This window comes from Macrobrachium rosenbergii, chromosome 43 (assembly GCF_040412425.1).
Source record: "Macrobrachium rosenbergii isolate ZJJX-2024 chromosome 43, ASM4041242v1, whole genome shotgun sequence".
Taxonomy (NCBI): domain Eukaryota; kingdom Metazoa; phylum Arthropoda; class Malacostraca; order Decapoda; family Palaemonidae; genus Macrobrachium; species Macrobrachium rosenbergii.
The window spans coordinates 32,326,625-32,344,124 of NC_089783.1; the positions used below are offsets into that span (position 1 = coordinate 32,326,625).

Below are 17,500 nucleotides of genomic sequence, written 5' to 3' on the forward strand. Positions count from 1 at the left end.
CTGTTAATCAGTTCAGTGGTCTGGTTAAACTAAGATATACTTAACTTTTTTTCCTCGTTTTCCTCTTCTTCCTCTTCGTTTTCAGTCTTTCGCCCTCTCCCCCTCTTTAAATAAACACCTGTAATCGGTCCCAAGGTGAGAAACTTGTTTCCTAAATAATCCCTAATCACCCTCCGTTGATCTAAGGAATAAACCCTGTACAAGTTTTTACTCGAGTGTAGTGGGGCGTAACCAGGGCGAAGAAGGGCATGAGGCTAGCGGCCTCATCCCATAATTGAACAGAATGTAGAATCTGGGCCAAAGGACAAGAGCTGGGACCTATAATGTCAATCAGAGCTGAAAGGGAAATTGGCAGTAAGGAGGTTTGAAAGGTGCAACAGGGGGATACCCTCGCAGTTGCACTATGAAACAAGTGAAAAAATGCGCCGAAGTTTCTTCAGCGCAGTCGAGTTTTCTGTACAGCGTATAATCAAGGCCACCGAAAATAGATCTATCTTTCCGTGGTCTCGGTATAATGCTGTATGAGCCGCGGCCCATGAATCTTTAACCACGGCCCGGTGGTGGCCTGTCTTGTATCGTTACCAGGGCACGATTATGCTAACTTTAACCTTAAACAAAATAAAAACTACAGAGGCTAGAGGGCTGCATTTTGGCATGTTTGATGATTGGAAGGTGGATGATCAACATACCAATTTGCAGCCCTCTAGCCCCAGGGGTTTTTAAGATCTGAGGGCGGACGGACAGACAAAGCTGGCACAATAGTTTACTTTTACAGAAAACTGAAAATGTTAAGAGAAGGTGGAAAGTCAGTAAAAGGAATGAAAGAGGTTGCAGCTAGGGGCCGAGAGGACGCTGCAAAGACCCTTCGGTAATTCCTGAAGTGCACCAAGCGTAGTGCACTGACGGCACTATCCACCTACGGGAGCCTCATCCCAAAATGATTTGCTCAAAACAGGAAGGTTAACTTCTTAGCCACGTAAAATATGTCTAATCCTTCGGGCCAGCCCTAGGAGAGCTGTGAACCAGCTCAGTGGTCTGGTAAAACTAAGGTATGCTTAACACACATTGCAGACACCCTCTCTAGGAGGAAAAGATGTTTATTTATGTGTGCGTGTGTATATATATATATATGTGTGTGTGTGTATATGTATAAATATAAATATAGTATACAGTACATATTAAATTTTCTGACACACGTCGGGATCGAACCCCAGTCTCTCAAATGACAGGCAAGGTCAATTGAGAGACTGAGTTCGATCCCGATGAGTCAAAATTTTTTTCTGTGAAACCTGAGCTCATGCGTTCATTACTTCCATATAATATATATATATATATATATATATATATATATATATATATATATATATATATATATATATATGTGTGTGTGTGTGTGTGTGTGTGTGTGTGTGTGTGTGTTTATGTATACATATAGCTAATATAAATAAATATATATTATATATATATACATATATGACTTCCAAATTTTCATGTCTAATTGCTGGTTATGAGCATATTTGTCTAGAAATGTATGCTAAATTGTTGGATAGTAGATCGGTGAGAAATGATGCTATTTCGTACCGCCCACTTAATTACTCACACGAAGGTCAGCAAGCAAATGCGCTATTTTGCACCGTCCTTCCGCCATTCCTAGTGGAGTCCGATTATATTTAATAACAGGCCACGAATCAGAAGTTTTTTCCCGAAACATTTCATCAGGAAACTGAGTCCCTACAACTCTACGACAAAAATTACGAATGGCTGCGAGAGAGAGAGAGAGAGAGAGAGAGAGAGAGAGAGAGAGAGTAATATTATACCATAGCTATGTGACCTTCTAAAGTTCAATTTTAATATAAAAATCCTATAAATTTTTCGGCTGACCTTCCAAATTATTTAAATTCCACTGTTTCCTTTCCCTTTGACTCTCTGGCTTATTTACAAGTGAAAAACGCATGCTTAGATATACAACATATGTGATACATATGCAGACAGGAAAACACACGCCGCACACACACACACACACACACACACATATATATGTGTGTGTGTCCTCGAAAAGGCGAAACTCAAATTAAAACCTTTCCTGTATGTGGTCGTGCAATGAAAGCTGTTTTGATATTCTCTCTCTCTCTCTCTCTCTCTCTCTCTCTCTCTCTCTCTCTCTCTCTCTCTCTCTCTCTCTGTGGTTCTCTCTGCCAATGGAAGGATATTGAACCTAATTCATTCGTGTGAGTGTTGGGCCTCTGTCAAGGAATTTAAATGACATACCTCACAAATTTGTTCATAATCGCCACGTGTTGCCTCTGCCTCTCTCGAAGCTAACAGTCCTGTATCACGCGAATCATAAAAAAAAAAAAAATGAAACATGAAAAGACTTGGAGGATAAAAAAAATGAATTGGGAAGACGAAGTTCAAGAGCGGAAGACGAAAAAAAAAAAAAAAGATGACAACCACAAGAGAAAGGTAAAAATGTACTGGGAAGTATCCACAAATGAATGAAAAACAAACATGTTCAATCACTTCCCGTTTTTAACTATAAGTCTAATTCAAATCGTGTTTTACGACATTTAGTATCTTCAGTTTTCTACACACACACACACACACACACAGAGAGAGAGAGAGAGAGAGAGAGAGAGAGAGAGAGAGAGAGAGAGAGAGAGAGAGAGAGTTAAGAATAAGGTTCGCACAAACTCGGTTCGTTTTGGACCGCTAGTCTATATTTATGGTCGTAGGGACATCACAGCGGAGGAACCCATTATGACCCTTAGTGTGCTGTTTAATGCAATCGATTATCATGCGCCACGGTCGTGGTGTGATACGACCATTAAAAAAATAAAGATAAAAAAAACTGGTTAATGCACGAGGAGCAAAGCAGACGTCACTTCCGGTACCTTTTCTTGTCTGTATTTTTTTTTTCACTTCTTTTTTTCGTCTCCTTCCTCTTCCTCCTGATCTTGCTTCCAGCACTTCATTTCGTTTCCTTATTTCGTTGCTTCTCTCTCTCTCTCTCTCTCTCTCTCTCTCTCTCTCTCTCTAATTAATTAGGACTTCAAAGCAACAGGAAGCGACAACAGAAACAATAAGGAGTAAGAACTTTAGCAAAAGTAGCAGAAACATCTGCAGAGACGACAAAAATTCCACGCAGCAGAAGCAGCAGCAGCAGGAACCGTAAGCGGGAAGGAGCAGAAGTTGCATGAAAAAAAAAAGAACAAGAATCGGAGAACAGCACAGGTCATGAGACGATCCATCGTGGGTGACCTTTTTTGACCCGTCAGAGGAGGTTGGTTTGGTATGCTTCTAAAAATATCATCCAGCGCCTCTGAGGAAAATGAGTCATTTTTCTTTTTTAGGCAGTTGGGGTGAAAAACACGGACTGTCACGTGCAGTTTAAGTTTGGAAAAGCTATATCGAGTTTATTTTTACCACTGCGAAGCCTGGCAGTATTCACTGTGAAATGTGTTAAATTATGGGTTGGTGTGCGCGCGTCAACGTACAATGTGTACATAAATACTAAGCGTCATTTGAAACAACCACTTACAAGCCATCTTGGAATACATTAAAGCAACACACAAACAAACAAATGCCTCAGTTCAAGATTGAAAGAGAAGTACTCCAACAAACAAGACCAAAAAGAAAGGAGGTAGTTAGCGGCTGTCAAGAATTCTGTGGTAACGAGTTCCATTGAAGAGCATGGTGATTAATTAATATAAACGGATCCAGAAAGGTTGCACCAACCAAAAAGGGTCGAGAGAGAGAGAGAGAGAGAGAGAGAGAGAGAGAGAGAGAGAGAGAGAGAGAGAGAGAGAGTAGTTTCAATTTATAAATGCCGGGCATTGTCAGACCGAAGTCCTAGAGTTATCTAGGAAGGCCATGACTCTTCCATCGTCAGCATCATTATCTTAAGCATTTAATCAGTAAATGAAGACAAGACTTTACCCGGAAAAAAATGATTCATTTTAAAGACTAGAAAAAGCATTAAAAAGACGTCATCAACAAGTGTTTCACACCGACCCCTTCAAGACGTCTTTGCTCATTCAACTCGCCTTCAAAGGCAAAGTGAAATAAAAATACAACTTTGTTTTTATTCTAAAAGCTACACACTTTTAAACAATACTTACTCTCAGTTATTCAAGCTAATTACCTTGTCTCGCAAAAGAGATACCGCCTCTCTCTCTCTCTCTCTCTCTCTCTCTCTCTCTCTCTCTCTCTCTCTCTCTCTCTCTCTCTCTTTTCTACAGTCACCACTTCTATGAGTGATCCTGAACACTATCCAACTGGGCTGGTTTCGAAATGAGGAAATGACACTGGATGATGCAATTCCACTATGGCATTAAAGCCGTCCTTCCCAGCTGGCTTCACAGGAGTGCACTGCTCTGTCAATGAACGCGCACTTACGTCCACAAATGAACTCGCGCAATTCTGACTTTCGGTAACTGATTCTATGGTAAGCCCCCCCCTTTTTTTTCTAACAGGAACAGGAAGAACAGATGCGCCTTCAATTAGAAAACTTGAAAGTGGAAAATATAGTATTCAGCTAAGAAGAACCTGTTAACTGTCATTTCCATTTTTTTTTTTTTTTAGTTTATATGCTTATTTACTTTTAACTTTCTTTCTTCTCTGGATAACACTTTTGCCCTTCAGGGTCGACGTCGCGCGATGCTCTTGACCTTAGTGAAGCGCGAAATGGATCAAATTCCTGTCTTGCAACCACTCCACTGTACTTGTTCGCCACTGCGTTTGTTTAATTGAGAGAGAGAGAGAGAGAGAGAGAGAGAGAGAGAGAGAGAGAGAGAGAGAGAGAAATGAACTGGTTGGGAGACTAACATTAAGTGGAGTTTTAGTAGGAAGAAAGTGAGTCGAGTAAAAATAATTTTTTTTTTAAACGCGTTGTTTGTACGTTTATGCTCAAGTGTACGGTCTTCCGTAATGAATGTTTCAGAATCTGTAACCATATGCTTCAATTCGAAATAACAACTTTGCAATGAGGTCGTTTAACTTCAAAATTCGTCAGCTCCATAAAATTTCAGTGCTTTCCCTTTCCCATCAGAAATGGATAACTCATCAAAATAAGGAAACTCCCCGCTAAAACCGTCAGAGCAGAACTACAAAGTCGTAATAAGCCCATATGATGTGTTACCTTAAAGAATTCCCGCAGGTTCCTGGCGCAAAACCCACGTCGATATTCCCGCGTCGGAGCGTCATTTCATCGTGATCCCCGCCAGGCGTTGATTCCTTAAACGACAAATAACGCAGCAATTTTGTCCCGTTACTTTTATTAAGAAAAGTCACTTCTTTCTGCCAGAACAAGCGTTGGAATTTTCATTTCATTTACGAAGGATATTACGCCTCACTTATTCGGCTTGGAGACAAGGGATATCTGTGAGATGGAGTTATACATGAAACACACACATTTTTAAATGCATTTATTGGCTGTATGCCGGCGTATGAGTTACATTCAGGAAGTAAGACTGTATGTATATAGACTGTATGTATATATATATACATGTGTGTGTATCTATGTATATGTGTATATATGTACATTAAATTACATATACACCTATATATTACGTAGAACGACTCTTTCCGGTCTGCTATTTCCACCAAACTAAAGACGTAATTAACACCAAGGATACACAGATTCGCACCTACGATAGAGAAGGAAAATGAAAAATAGCTGAAGGGGGAAAAATATCCCATTTTCAAGAGCTTAAGCAATATGAATTGGAGATGTATCCTCATTTAAACGATACTCATAACGAACGTTATAAACGCTTTTCACATTATTTTGCAGGCAGGTCCTTATGTGTAATGTTCATTTGACATAAACGATCTTTGTACATACGTACGTAAACACAAACACACACTAAACTGAAATGATAAAAGTTTGTAAATTATTGCAATCGATATTTTTATTATTACTATTAATATAATCCCACAGTTTCTATTGCGCCTGATACGCTACTGCTGCACCATTTTCATGCAATACATCACTCAAAGGATTACTTAGGCGAAAAGTTGTTCTGCATAAGTAGAACCTTTTCAAATCAAGTATTTAATGGTAGACGACAGTACAGAAGAACTTATAACATACATTACATACATTGGATTTATTGGATAAGGGGTGGATGAAGCCTTCACCGCCTTTGAAATATAAAGTGAAAGCTGTATTCTTATACTTGGTTTGATCTATTACCTTGGCGCAATACCAAATTTATATGGTTTCATAAACAAATATATGTATATACATATTTATATATAATGTATATATATGTATATATATGTATACACACACATATATATATAATATATATTCATATATGTATATATATGAACAATATATATGCATGTCTGTGTGTACGTCACATGAATAAGCATACAGACACAAGAATTATATTTCATATACACAGTAAATAGAAGGCAATATAGAGAAGGTGATGCTATGTGTATGACCAGGCTCCTACATTTGAAAATTTACTTTTGGTCTTGCTCTAAAAGAAAGACTAAACCGTGAAGTCAAAAGAAAATTCTATATATAAACGCCTGCAAAGACATTCGCAAATATGACCTGAAATCGGCGGACCTTCCATCTGATGCTGTGCTTCATCTTATGATATGATAATTTTCTCAGACGTCATCTTGGTGACCTCTGACCCCTTCCCTCTCCTCGGCGGACCCTGCAGTTTCGTCATCCTTTTCCAGGATGGGGCGACCTCTCCAACACAACGCGCAGATGGCACAAGATGAGATTTGCGATAAAAGTCGAGACAAGAAGAAATGGGAAGCGAAGAGTAAGACAAACAGAGAGAAGTAACAGAAACTATTTATCCTCGACAAAGCAGAGGAAAAACAAATGCAATAAACAACACGAACGGGTCTCCAGCTTAGGGAGTGAGGTATAGTGCAAGGGCAATTTATCTAAAGGGCAATGTTTCTAAAACGCTATTACCCCTTCCCTGCCCCCCCCCCCACCCCCTTCTCTCTCTCTCTTTATTAACTAGTTCCTCTTCTCTTCCTCTTTCTCACGTTCAGTTTTATACACAAAAAACTCAGATTGGCAAAGAGAGCAGCACATAGAAAGAAACCCACCTACGCGTAACGATCGAGTGTTTATCGAAGGTTTTTACATCCGATGTGAGAAGGAAGACAAATGTATTTCGTAAAAATGCATATTACTGAACTTCAGTTTTAACAGTCCTTTAATGAACGTCCAGGCTTCGAGTTATGTTGAACCTAATACATTTTTTGGAATACTAAATGCGGCATTTGATCGCTGAATCGGTATTCATATTATATATATATATATATATATATATATATATATATATATATATATATATATATATATATATATATACATATATATACACACACACGCAAGTACACACACACACAAACACACAGACACACATATATATGTATGTATATATATATATATATATATATATATATATATATATATATATAGAGAGAGAGAGAGAGAGAGAGAGAGAGAGAGAGAGAGAGAGAGAGAGAGAGAGAGAGAGAGAGTCTAGGGAAATGTCATACCCTTTTTCTCTCTTTCTTCATGAACTCACACACACATACAAAGACACACGCACAAACGCGCGCGCCCACGCACGCACGCACGCACACGCGCGTATATTAAGAATGCAAACCGCGGAGTCAACTTGACAAATTAATGGCCAAGTGAAGCTGTTAATCAATCTGAGATTGGCGAACCGACTGGAGTTGATTGGACAGGTTGATGTGAGGGCCAACCTTTTAACGAGACCCGGAGACATTTCGTCCTTCCACAGACAATCTCATTAGCTGTGACACCTGGTGGGGGTGGGGAGGGGATCAGGGGAAGAAGAGGTAGGGAGGGGTATGTGCTGGGGAGCTGAAGAAATGGATGGATGAATGATGTAGCGATAATGCTACTTAATGCTCACTGTTTTAGCGCTGATTGAAAGAGAGGGAGAAAACAGTTTTAACCCATGATACTAACTTTCAATAATCAGTATCTAAATATCACCAGTTTTCCTTATCCATGGCAATAATGACACGTACAAATATCAATATATCAGTGCTGAAATTAACAGTAACGTTACAATACGGTATCTTTCTTTCTCGTACCGTTTCCTCAGTGTTATCAGTGTGGATCGTAAAGATGTGAAAAGAGAAATGACTGTCATATTTTTTTTATATATATATATATATATATATATATATATATATATATATATATATATATATATATATATATATATGTATATATATATATATATATATATATATATATATATATATATATATATATATATATATATATATACGTGTGTGTGCAATTTTGTCCTGGGTACAAATAAATGAGTAAATATGTTCCTCACAGGAATCACCATGTATGTAAGTGAGAGAGAGAGAGAGAGAGAGAGAGAGAGAGAGAGAGAGAGAGAGAGAGAGAGAGCAAACGTTAGATATATCTGCATAAAATTAGGCGGTCCGCTCTCTCCGTTATGCATCCGCATGCATGTGTATACGGATATTATATATGTGTGCGCAGCAGTCAAAGTGTCATCAGTTCGCTTGTCTTCGTGTCCGCCTGTCTATTTTCCTGAACGAAACCACCCTTAGTCACCCAAAGTCTTGTCGGAAGGCCGTCTCATCTAGAAACCCTCCCAGACCCATACCAACTTTCACAAGGCCAGTCAGCCTCAAGCGCAGGCTAAAATCTCTCTCTCTCTCTCTCTCTCTCTCTCTCTCTCTCTCTCTCTCTCTCTCTCTCTCTCACTATGTGTGTGTACACACACACACACATACATACATATATATATATACATATATATATAAAATATATAAATATATATAATATATATATATATATATATATATATATATATATATATATATATATATATATATATATATATAAGAAACCAGAATCGTCGCCGATGACGTTTGAATGCCACCCACAAAACAACAAAGTTAACGATACGAACATTAATAATGACAATACATTTCACAAGCAAAACCAAAGAAACTCTTCCCTTTGCAACAGTGATGAAGCAGAAACGGCAAAAGGGCCACACACACACACACACACACAGAAATCCAGAACAAAACAGAATAAAAGAGAAAGTGAAGTGAAGAGAGAAAGAGAGAGTCAAAATACACTGCTAGACAGCGGCCATACTCAGCACAAAGAAGCACTTCGCGTGCTGAGAGGAGAATGCTCATTTGGATTTCATTTAAGGAAGTGGAAAGGATTCGAGGAAATTAGCAGCTGTACTCCTTACAATATGTGTGTGCTTTCCTACAGGACACGCACAAGCACACAAATAGTGTTTCTCTCTCTCTCTCTCTCTCTCTCTCTCTCTCTCTATATATATATATATATATATATATATATATATATATATATATATATGAAGAAAGAAGGCCCATAAAACATTATTTGAACGTTGCAACCATGTATTTCGAGCACTTCCTTCTGTGCCCCTGTGGTTAAAATATTTTACCAATGAACAGGCACAGAAGGAAGTGCTCGAAATATATGGTTGCAACGCTCAAATAGTGTTTTATGGGCCTTCTTATCTTCATATTACACTGTGGTACTACAGTAACAGACATTCATATATATATATATATATATATATATATATATATATATATATATATATATATATATATATATATATATATATCTTCAAAACCATTTCCTCTGGGATGGGTGGGTGATTCCAATAACCACTTCCACATTCATTCTTTAGCAGCCGAATCTAAGTAAATTACCCGAATTCCTACACAGTAAACTTCTATAGCATCATTTTCTTAATCTAGCACTTACCAGATTCAATTTTCTCTCACAAATTTACCCTTGCCAACATTCATTGTAAACTTCCTACTTTTGCAAATACTTTGGGGCATTTTTAATAGCTTCTGCAGTTTCTCTTTAGTATGACCAACTAACACCTTATCATCAGGAAGTATCAGACACTCCACACTCCATTCATGGCCCATCTTCTTATTCCTTAACTTTGCACTTTAACAGACACTTTTACAAACACCTAAAATTTACACTAACCCTTTCCACTCTTGTATCTTTCTGGTGTGCCTCACACTTATCCTCCTCATTCAACAACTCTTCAAATTACTTTCTTCGCCAATCCATGACTGAATTTTCTTTATGCACCTAATCTCCGTTTGTAACTTTACTTATGAACCTTTCTTTCCACTTTTATTTTCTTGCTAAAGTACTTTTTTTTTTTTTTTTTTTTTTACAAAACTTACTTGTCTTAATCACAATTACAGTCACATTTTGAACGCCACCTTTCAAATATAAACAATCAATATTTAGTTTTCTGTAAAATAAAACTATTGAAATGGCTTTGTCTGTCCATCCGCACTTTTTTCTGTCCGCACTTTTTCTGTCCATCCTCAGATCTTAAAAACTACTGAAGCTAGAGGGCTGCAAATTGGTATGTTGATCTTCCACCCTCCAATCATCAAACATAACAAATTGCAGCCCTCTAGCCTCAGTAATTTTCATTTCATTCAAGGTTAAAGTAAGCCACGATCGTGCGTCTGGCAACGCTATAGGACGGGCCACCACCGGGCCGTGGCTGAAAGTTTCATGGGCAGCTGCTCATACAGCGTTATACGCTGTACAGAAGACTCGATTGCGCCGAAGAAACCGGCGCATTTTGTCCTTGTTTACTTCGGCTTCAACCAACCAATTACTCCTTACTATTACATGATTCAGCTTGCTCTTTTATCTACCCAATACTAACACGTAAAACAACAAAACTTGTTTCGTCACATGAGACTCGGTCCCAGTATTCTTACGAATATTCTTTTATGGAAACTACTCCAGAAACTCCGTGCCTGCCGCCATCTACATCGTTTCCTTTTCCGTCACCTACCTTTGGGTTTAAATCGTACCTCACAACACGCTTTAGCCTTCCTTCAAAAGCTAGTCATGCACAGATTCAGACTTCCCAGAAACCTTGCCTACCATTCTCACATTTCTGTTCCAATTCTGAAGTGTGTACACTTAACCATCACGGTTTTTTTTGCCGGCCACATTAACTCTCACTATCCTTGAGCTAACGTATCCATTTTGTATCGTTTCGTCCGTCGACACAGCCTTCGTGACACTACAAGTGCTACTCTGTATTTACACTGTATTTCTCAGTCATCCCAGACACGATCACTCTTTGTCCTTCCCTGTCCTGAACTTCTTAACTGTTTTCCCTCAGTCTCACTGTCACAACATCCAGCTTTCACTCATTTAAAGAATTAAGTGTTGTAAAATTCTTCTCGTCTTTACCACATCCACACATTTTCAAATCCCCAAGACTAAACCTTTTGCAGTTTCTTTTTGTGATATATATATATATATATATATATATATATATATATATATATATATATATATATATATATATATATACATATGTATATATATATAATATATATATATATATACTACAAACACACACACACATATATATACGTGTGTATCTAATATATATATATATACATATATGTGTGTGTGTGTGTGACAGACAGACAGAGTGAGAATTCGTGAGTGTAAAATTATTTTCCAAGAAACGTTGTGGAATTATATACGAAATCGAATCAAAATCATTTATTCCCGCAGGGCATAATTTAATTAACACTTATGATTGCTCTGTAATGATTAGCAATAACGCCACCAGCGGACCTTTCATGTGAAAGTGTGTCACATCTGAGGGAAGGAAAATTTTTCCTCTATATCGAGAGTCGTAATGTCTCATAGAAAAAAAGTATTGTTATAGAAATGCTATTTTTTCGTGAACGCAACTACACAGAAAATGGAGGTACTGATAGAATTAATATTTCTATACCCTTAGTTATCAGCAACACTGATGCGCCGTTGCTAAGGCAAAGCCTCACCCTCGAACCTGACCTGAAATTTCACAACTGCTACCAAAGCGTTCAGCCTTTTTGGGGTTGAATATTTCAGGACAACAATGTTTCAGGGAGCAGTTTCTTCTTCATGTCCCAGGTGAACACATACCTGCCTCTCATTAAAAAAACAACCGGCAAGAAATCTAGCACGAAGAGGTACCAGGGTTACCGGTGACCGAAAGAAATCAGCTGATCAAAGCCCTTGAACTCAAGTCTCAATATCCCCACGAAAATAAGTCAGACAAAATTATGTACAAATAAGACATACAAACAAAAATTCAAGAAAACATAAAAGAATGAACTGGACATTTTCTTTTATAAATACTTTTTTCACTGCACGAAAAGTAAACCGGATGCGAATTTAGTATAAGATTTCTTAGGGGGAATAACATAACCCGATGTACTGAAATGTTTTCTACAAGATTCATATGCAATTTACGCAACATAATATAGTGAATTATACAAATATCTTCTCCACACACGCACACATATATATATATACATATGTGTATGTGTACGAAGGATGTGAGAGAGAGAGAGAGAGAGAGAGAGAGAGAGAGAGAGAGAGAGAGAGAGAGAGAGAGAGAGAGACTGCCATGATAGCAAACGCGCCCTTATCGCGTGCCAGTCCATTTCTGCAGATGTTCCTTTTATTGCACAATGATAACCTCATACCGCGAAAGAATTTCTAATTATCACGAGTGATATCCCATCATTGCTGAAGATCCAACTCCTGTTAAGAAAGAACGTCCTGTCACGACCGAAAGTCTCGCCTCTTTATTGCAGCGGATGGGTGGCATCACTGGCTGGGAAGTTGTTTGGTCATATTCACTTGAGATTCTTGACAATAAAACGGCCTCTCTTTATGAGTCTAGCTCTACACGTTAGACGTTGCAATCCCACAAATAATGCGACGAAGTTGGAAATTCAAGAGTCAACTAGTGAGATCAGCTATTTCGCACCACGCGCTTCTAGAATGCGGAACTCTCTTTATTCTTATGTTCCTTGACTGGTCATTACGTGAGAGCACCATTTACTCAATTCTTAAACTACCCGAACTTTACTAAAGCAACAAACCCGATCTGATCTTTTTATTACTGAAAAGTAGCATTATCATATAGCTTCTTGTGTCAGAACACTTCCACAGCCTCGCAATGACTTCACGCACTAATGCAAAGTCTTATCAGAATTATATTTACCCAAAAAACATTCTGAAGCCCAGTAGATCCCTTTTTCTAACATTCTGTCATGCAATGAACTTAGCACGTTGTCGGTCTCCCTCTGTTACAACTATACAGCTTTTTCCTTCACCCTGTCAATAAATTCAAAATATTTCTGTTAAATCTACAATTTATATGACCAGTTAGGCACGCACATTTGCATTAAATGATAATTCCTTTTTATATCCTTACGAGATTCCTTGAGACTAATTTGAACCACTGTTCTGTAAAACCTCTGAGGCCCCTACTCCCTTCATTTACTCAACTCATCGGTTCTGTAACCGTTTCTCTGCAGCCTCTAAAGCTGTGGAATTCGTTTTCCTTTCCCGCTTGCTTTCTGGTGCTTCCATCAGGTAATGAAGTTGCCTCTCCCGTCTGCCTTTGTATGAAAAAAAAAACATGACTAAACCCTACCACTACCTAATTCGTTCGCTCAATTTAACGTCCCAGTGGAGGGCAAGCAGCAGCGCAACTGAAAACAAAGATGAAGAGATATCTGTCCTCAAGTGGCAGTACTTCACCCTGACACCAACGTCACCCTCGAGATACCCATCGGAATCCAAATACCCAAGAGACATATCCTACTGAAAATGGGTGAGAGCCATAAACCCCATTCTCCGCTTTTATCTCGATGCTCCTAGTTTTCTTTTCTGAACCCACAGCCGCATAAACAGTGTAACACATGAAGAGATCCTCTCTCCGAAACATGACAAGTCGCTGACTTCTGATTTTGCCTCCACAAGAGCAGAGAGAGAGAGAGAGAGAGAGAGAGAGAGAGAGAGAGAGAGAGAGAGAGAGAGAGATTCACATAACAGTATCCTACCGCGCTACATTTGATAATGATAATGATAATGATAACGACAGACAGACGATCATATATTTCGCTGACATTTAATCTTCGAGAAAATTACTATTCTTGGCTATTAAATATTAATGACTTCATACTTCCGCTACTGAGCTAGAACTGAATACAAAGTATGTTGACAATAATATATAAAATCAAACCATTAGTTGGTTTTTTTGGACATGAGTGTAATTTCTATTAATTAGTCTATTTTTTATTTTGTTTTTCTGGAGGTTTGGGGGAAGGACACAACAGTGATATAGCTGGGCTCTCTGAAACTTTCGTTCCTGATAATGGCCCTACTGAGTTCACCATTACAGAGTCCTCTGGCTATCAGTCCCGAGAAAAACGGGAATAAACTAAGATGAATAAAAATAAATAAGCCATGAATTATAACACTGGGTTTGGAGACAAACTACTAATATTAATAATAATAATTAGGTGCCAACTCAAAGCGCATAAAAGGGACAAAATCATCCACTTAAATACCTTGATAAAGTCCCTTTTATTCCGCATTAACTATTTCTCTTGCCAGCTCTTAGACGCGAGAGGACTGACCCCTAATTTTCTCTTCTGAAAATTCGAGAGAGTCACAGTCTAGCTGACCTTACCCGACGTTTTTAGGGTAACGAGTCTTACAGAAGTGTGTGTCTGTGAGTGTCTGTTTTTTTTTTTTATTAAGAGTCAGTGGCCATAGTTACCAACATAACTCTGATCTACACTTTACATACATACTTGAACACATGGATGCATAATATGGTTTCATATAGGGCAGAATGTATTTGTGATAAACACGTTTATTTATTCCCTTGTTTGCCTTTTTCCATTACAGGGGCTCTAGAATCTGATTCTGTCACACCACATTCAGCTAACTTCCACGTATATAATTAATATGTTAAAACAAAAATTAAAGTATTTTTGAACGCATAAATCATATTAAAATAATGAAGATAACTCACAACAGCAATTACATTTATTCGCTCACTTTGACATCTGCATGTTCTATCAAACTAAGACTGAGTATAGATAAACTTGAAGAAGTAAACTTTTAAATAAATTCTTCAACATGATGGTTATTCGTTGGAATTCCCTCCCTGCTCCTGTTTGCCTGACTCCTATATTCTCTCATCTTTCAAGAGGCGGAACGATGAGAAAAAAAGATTAGAGATCAACCAAGGGTACGGGATAAAGGGACGAGTGTATGGGAAACATTTGTTTGTGTCACTCCATTCATCCAGCAAGTTAATAGATTAAAATAATGACGTGCACGCTAATGAAAAGAGACATCCAAAGACAGATGCCATGACTGGCGACTGATTCAAACGTATTTACTTTTAAATGGTATTTAGGAACGACAAAAGTACAGAGAAGGCAGTATTTCCTGTGAAACGAGCAAGAGCTTTTTTTGAAAGCATTTCAAAGCACGAAACAGGGAACATAAAAGAAATAAATCAAATGAAATCGTTTGCATCATTTTCTTCATTATTTGGATTGGGAACTCCAATGCAGTTAACTGAATTTGAGATTCCTTCCTGCAACAAAAAAAAAAGGTTGAATGAAGAATGAAAAATAAAACATTAGGTTAATGGCAGAGAATGAATAAATATACAAATTAATATGTGCCAATGTTTTTAAATATTTATTCATTTATGTGAATAATCGAGTCCGAAAAATACAAAACTTACACTTGCAGGCCTGAACTGGATGTTATTCAGTGTATAAGACAAAATTAAACTTCCATTGTATAATGCAAAAGGGCTGGCTGTCACACGTAAACATTATCAAACAAACACAAAAATCGATTCAACAAAAAAAAAAAACACACAAAAATGCTGCTTATAGTATGAGACATTTCTCTCTCTCTCTCTCTCTCTCTCTCTCTCTCTCTCATTTTGAGTAAATGAAGAGAAGGGACGTGTCCAAAAGATGAAGCAAGGCACACAGACAGATAACATGGAGGCACTCGTTTGCAATCTGGGCGCCTCTCGAGTTCACACATCTCAAAGCTCTGTTTGGTAAAGCAACATGGATTTCACATATACCAGATGCACTCCATTGCATCTCCTCTCTCTCTCTCTCTCTCTCTCTCTCTCTTGCTTTTTACTTTCCTTACTATGTACAAGAAGCCGGTTTGCAATTTATTTAGTTTATTTTTGGAAATATAAGGATTATTATCAAAGCCTTACTGCAATTACAGATATTTTAAGCAAATATGAAAGTACGTTTATATATATAACATATATATATATATATATATATATATATATATTATATATATATATATATATATATATATATATATATATATATATATATATATATATATATACACATACACACTCAAGTACGTGTACACATTTAAACTGGCCCTGTATGTCCAAAGACTTACAAACTTACATGCAAATATATATATATATATATATATATATATATATATATATATATATATATATATATATATATATTTTACACAATGTTCATTTTGCTCCAGTTATAGGTTCAACTTCAACAATATACAGAGTATCACAAAAACACAAAAACGCTCACACACGCGGACGAAATATATACTGTAGAGAGAGAGAGAGAGAGAGAGAGAGAGAGAGAGAGAGAGAGAGAGGAAGGCACGAGGAAGGTGATGATAATAATAGAAACACGCGAAACGACCACTAATGAGGCGGGATTCATTTTTGGCAATAAATGAATTCTTTCAATGTGGCCCTCTCGCACCTCCCTCCACCGAACCCCCAAACCCCACTCCCAACTTTGTTCCCTGTGACTTCTCCCCTATCTCCTGATTCTTTTCTTCCTTCTCATTTTTTCTCTTTTCCATTGCTGATCTTCATACTGCATTTATTCATTTTCTTGCTTTTCCTCTTGAGTGATTTCGCAACTTATTTTCATCTGTTTCTTGAGTTTTAACTTTTTTTTATTTTCATTATTGGTATCTTATTATACTTCTTTTTTTCTTTACTCTCCTATCTCTAATTTTCCTTCACTTCTAATCTTCTATTTAGCATATTGCCACTCCATTAAGTGGTAGATTTCACAGTGCTTTCAGGCCGGCCTTTGGTGGAATAATAATAATAATAATAATAATAATAATAATAATAATAATAATAATAAATAATTGAATTAAATACTGAATTTCTGGGAAAACTGAATGTCTGGAGAAGAAACGGAAAAAATCAGGAACTGTGTGTGTAGGGGAAGGAGGGGTCAAGATTATGGGCGGGGTTGGTAGGTGGGAGGGGTGATTGGGGAGAACGAAAATGAGCAGGGCGTCAAAGAAACGGATGAATGAAACTGTAATAATCAGCATTGAGGAGGCTCCACTTCTTCATACTTTCCACCGATTACTATCAGCGAGTCAATCACTCATGATGATGAGGTAAACGGTTATTTACCAGTTATCTGAGTTAGCATAATGAGGGGACTGTTGTGAAAAGAAGTTCCTACAATTATGAAGGGAGGAGAAAAGAGCTGGCAAAAGTAATGGAAATAAAGA

The 17,500-nt window shown here is 37.6% G+C and overlaps 1 protein-coding gene across 5 annotated transcripts in view; it reads right to left on the reverse strand.

Annotated features, from left to right (window-relative positions):
* Positions 1-17,500, reverse strand: part of LOC136828755 (uncharacterized) — a 285,069-nt gene that overhangs the window by 141,775 nt on the left and 125,794 nt on the right. The window lies entirely within an intron of this gene.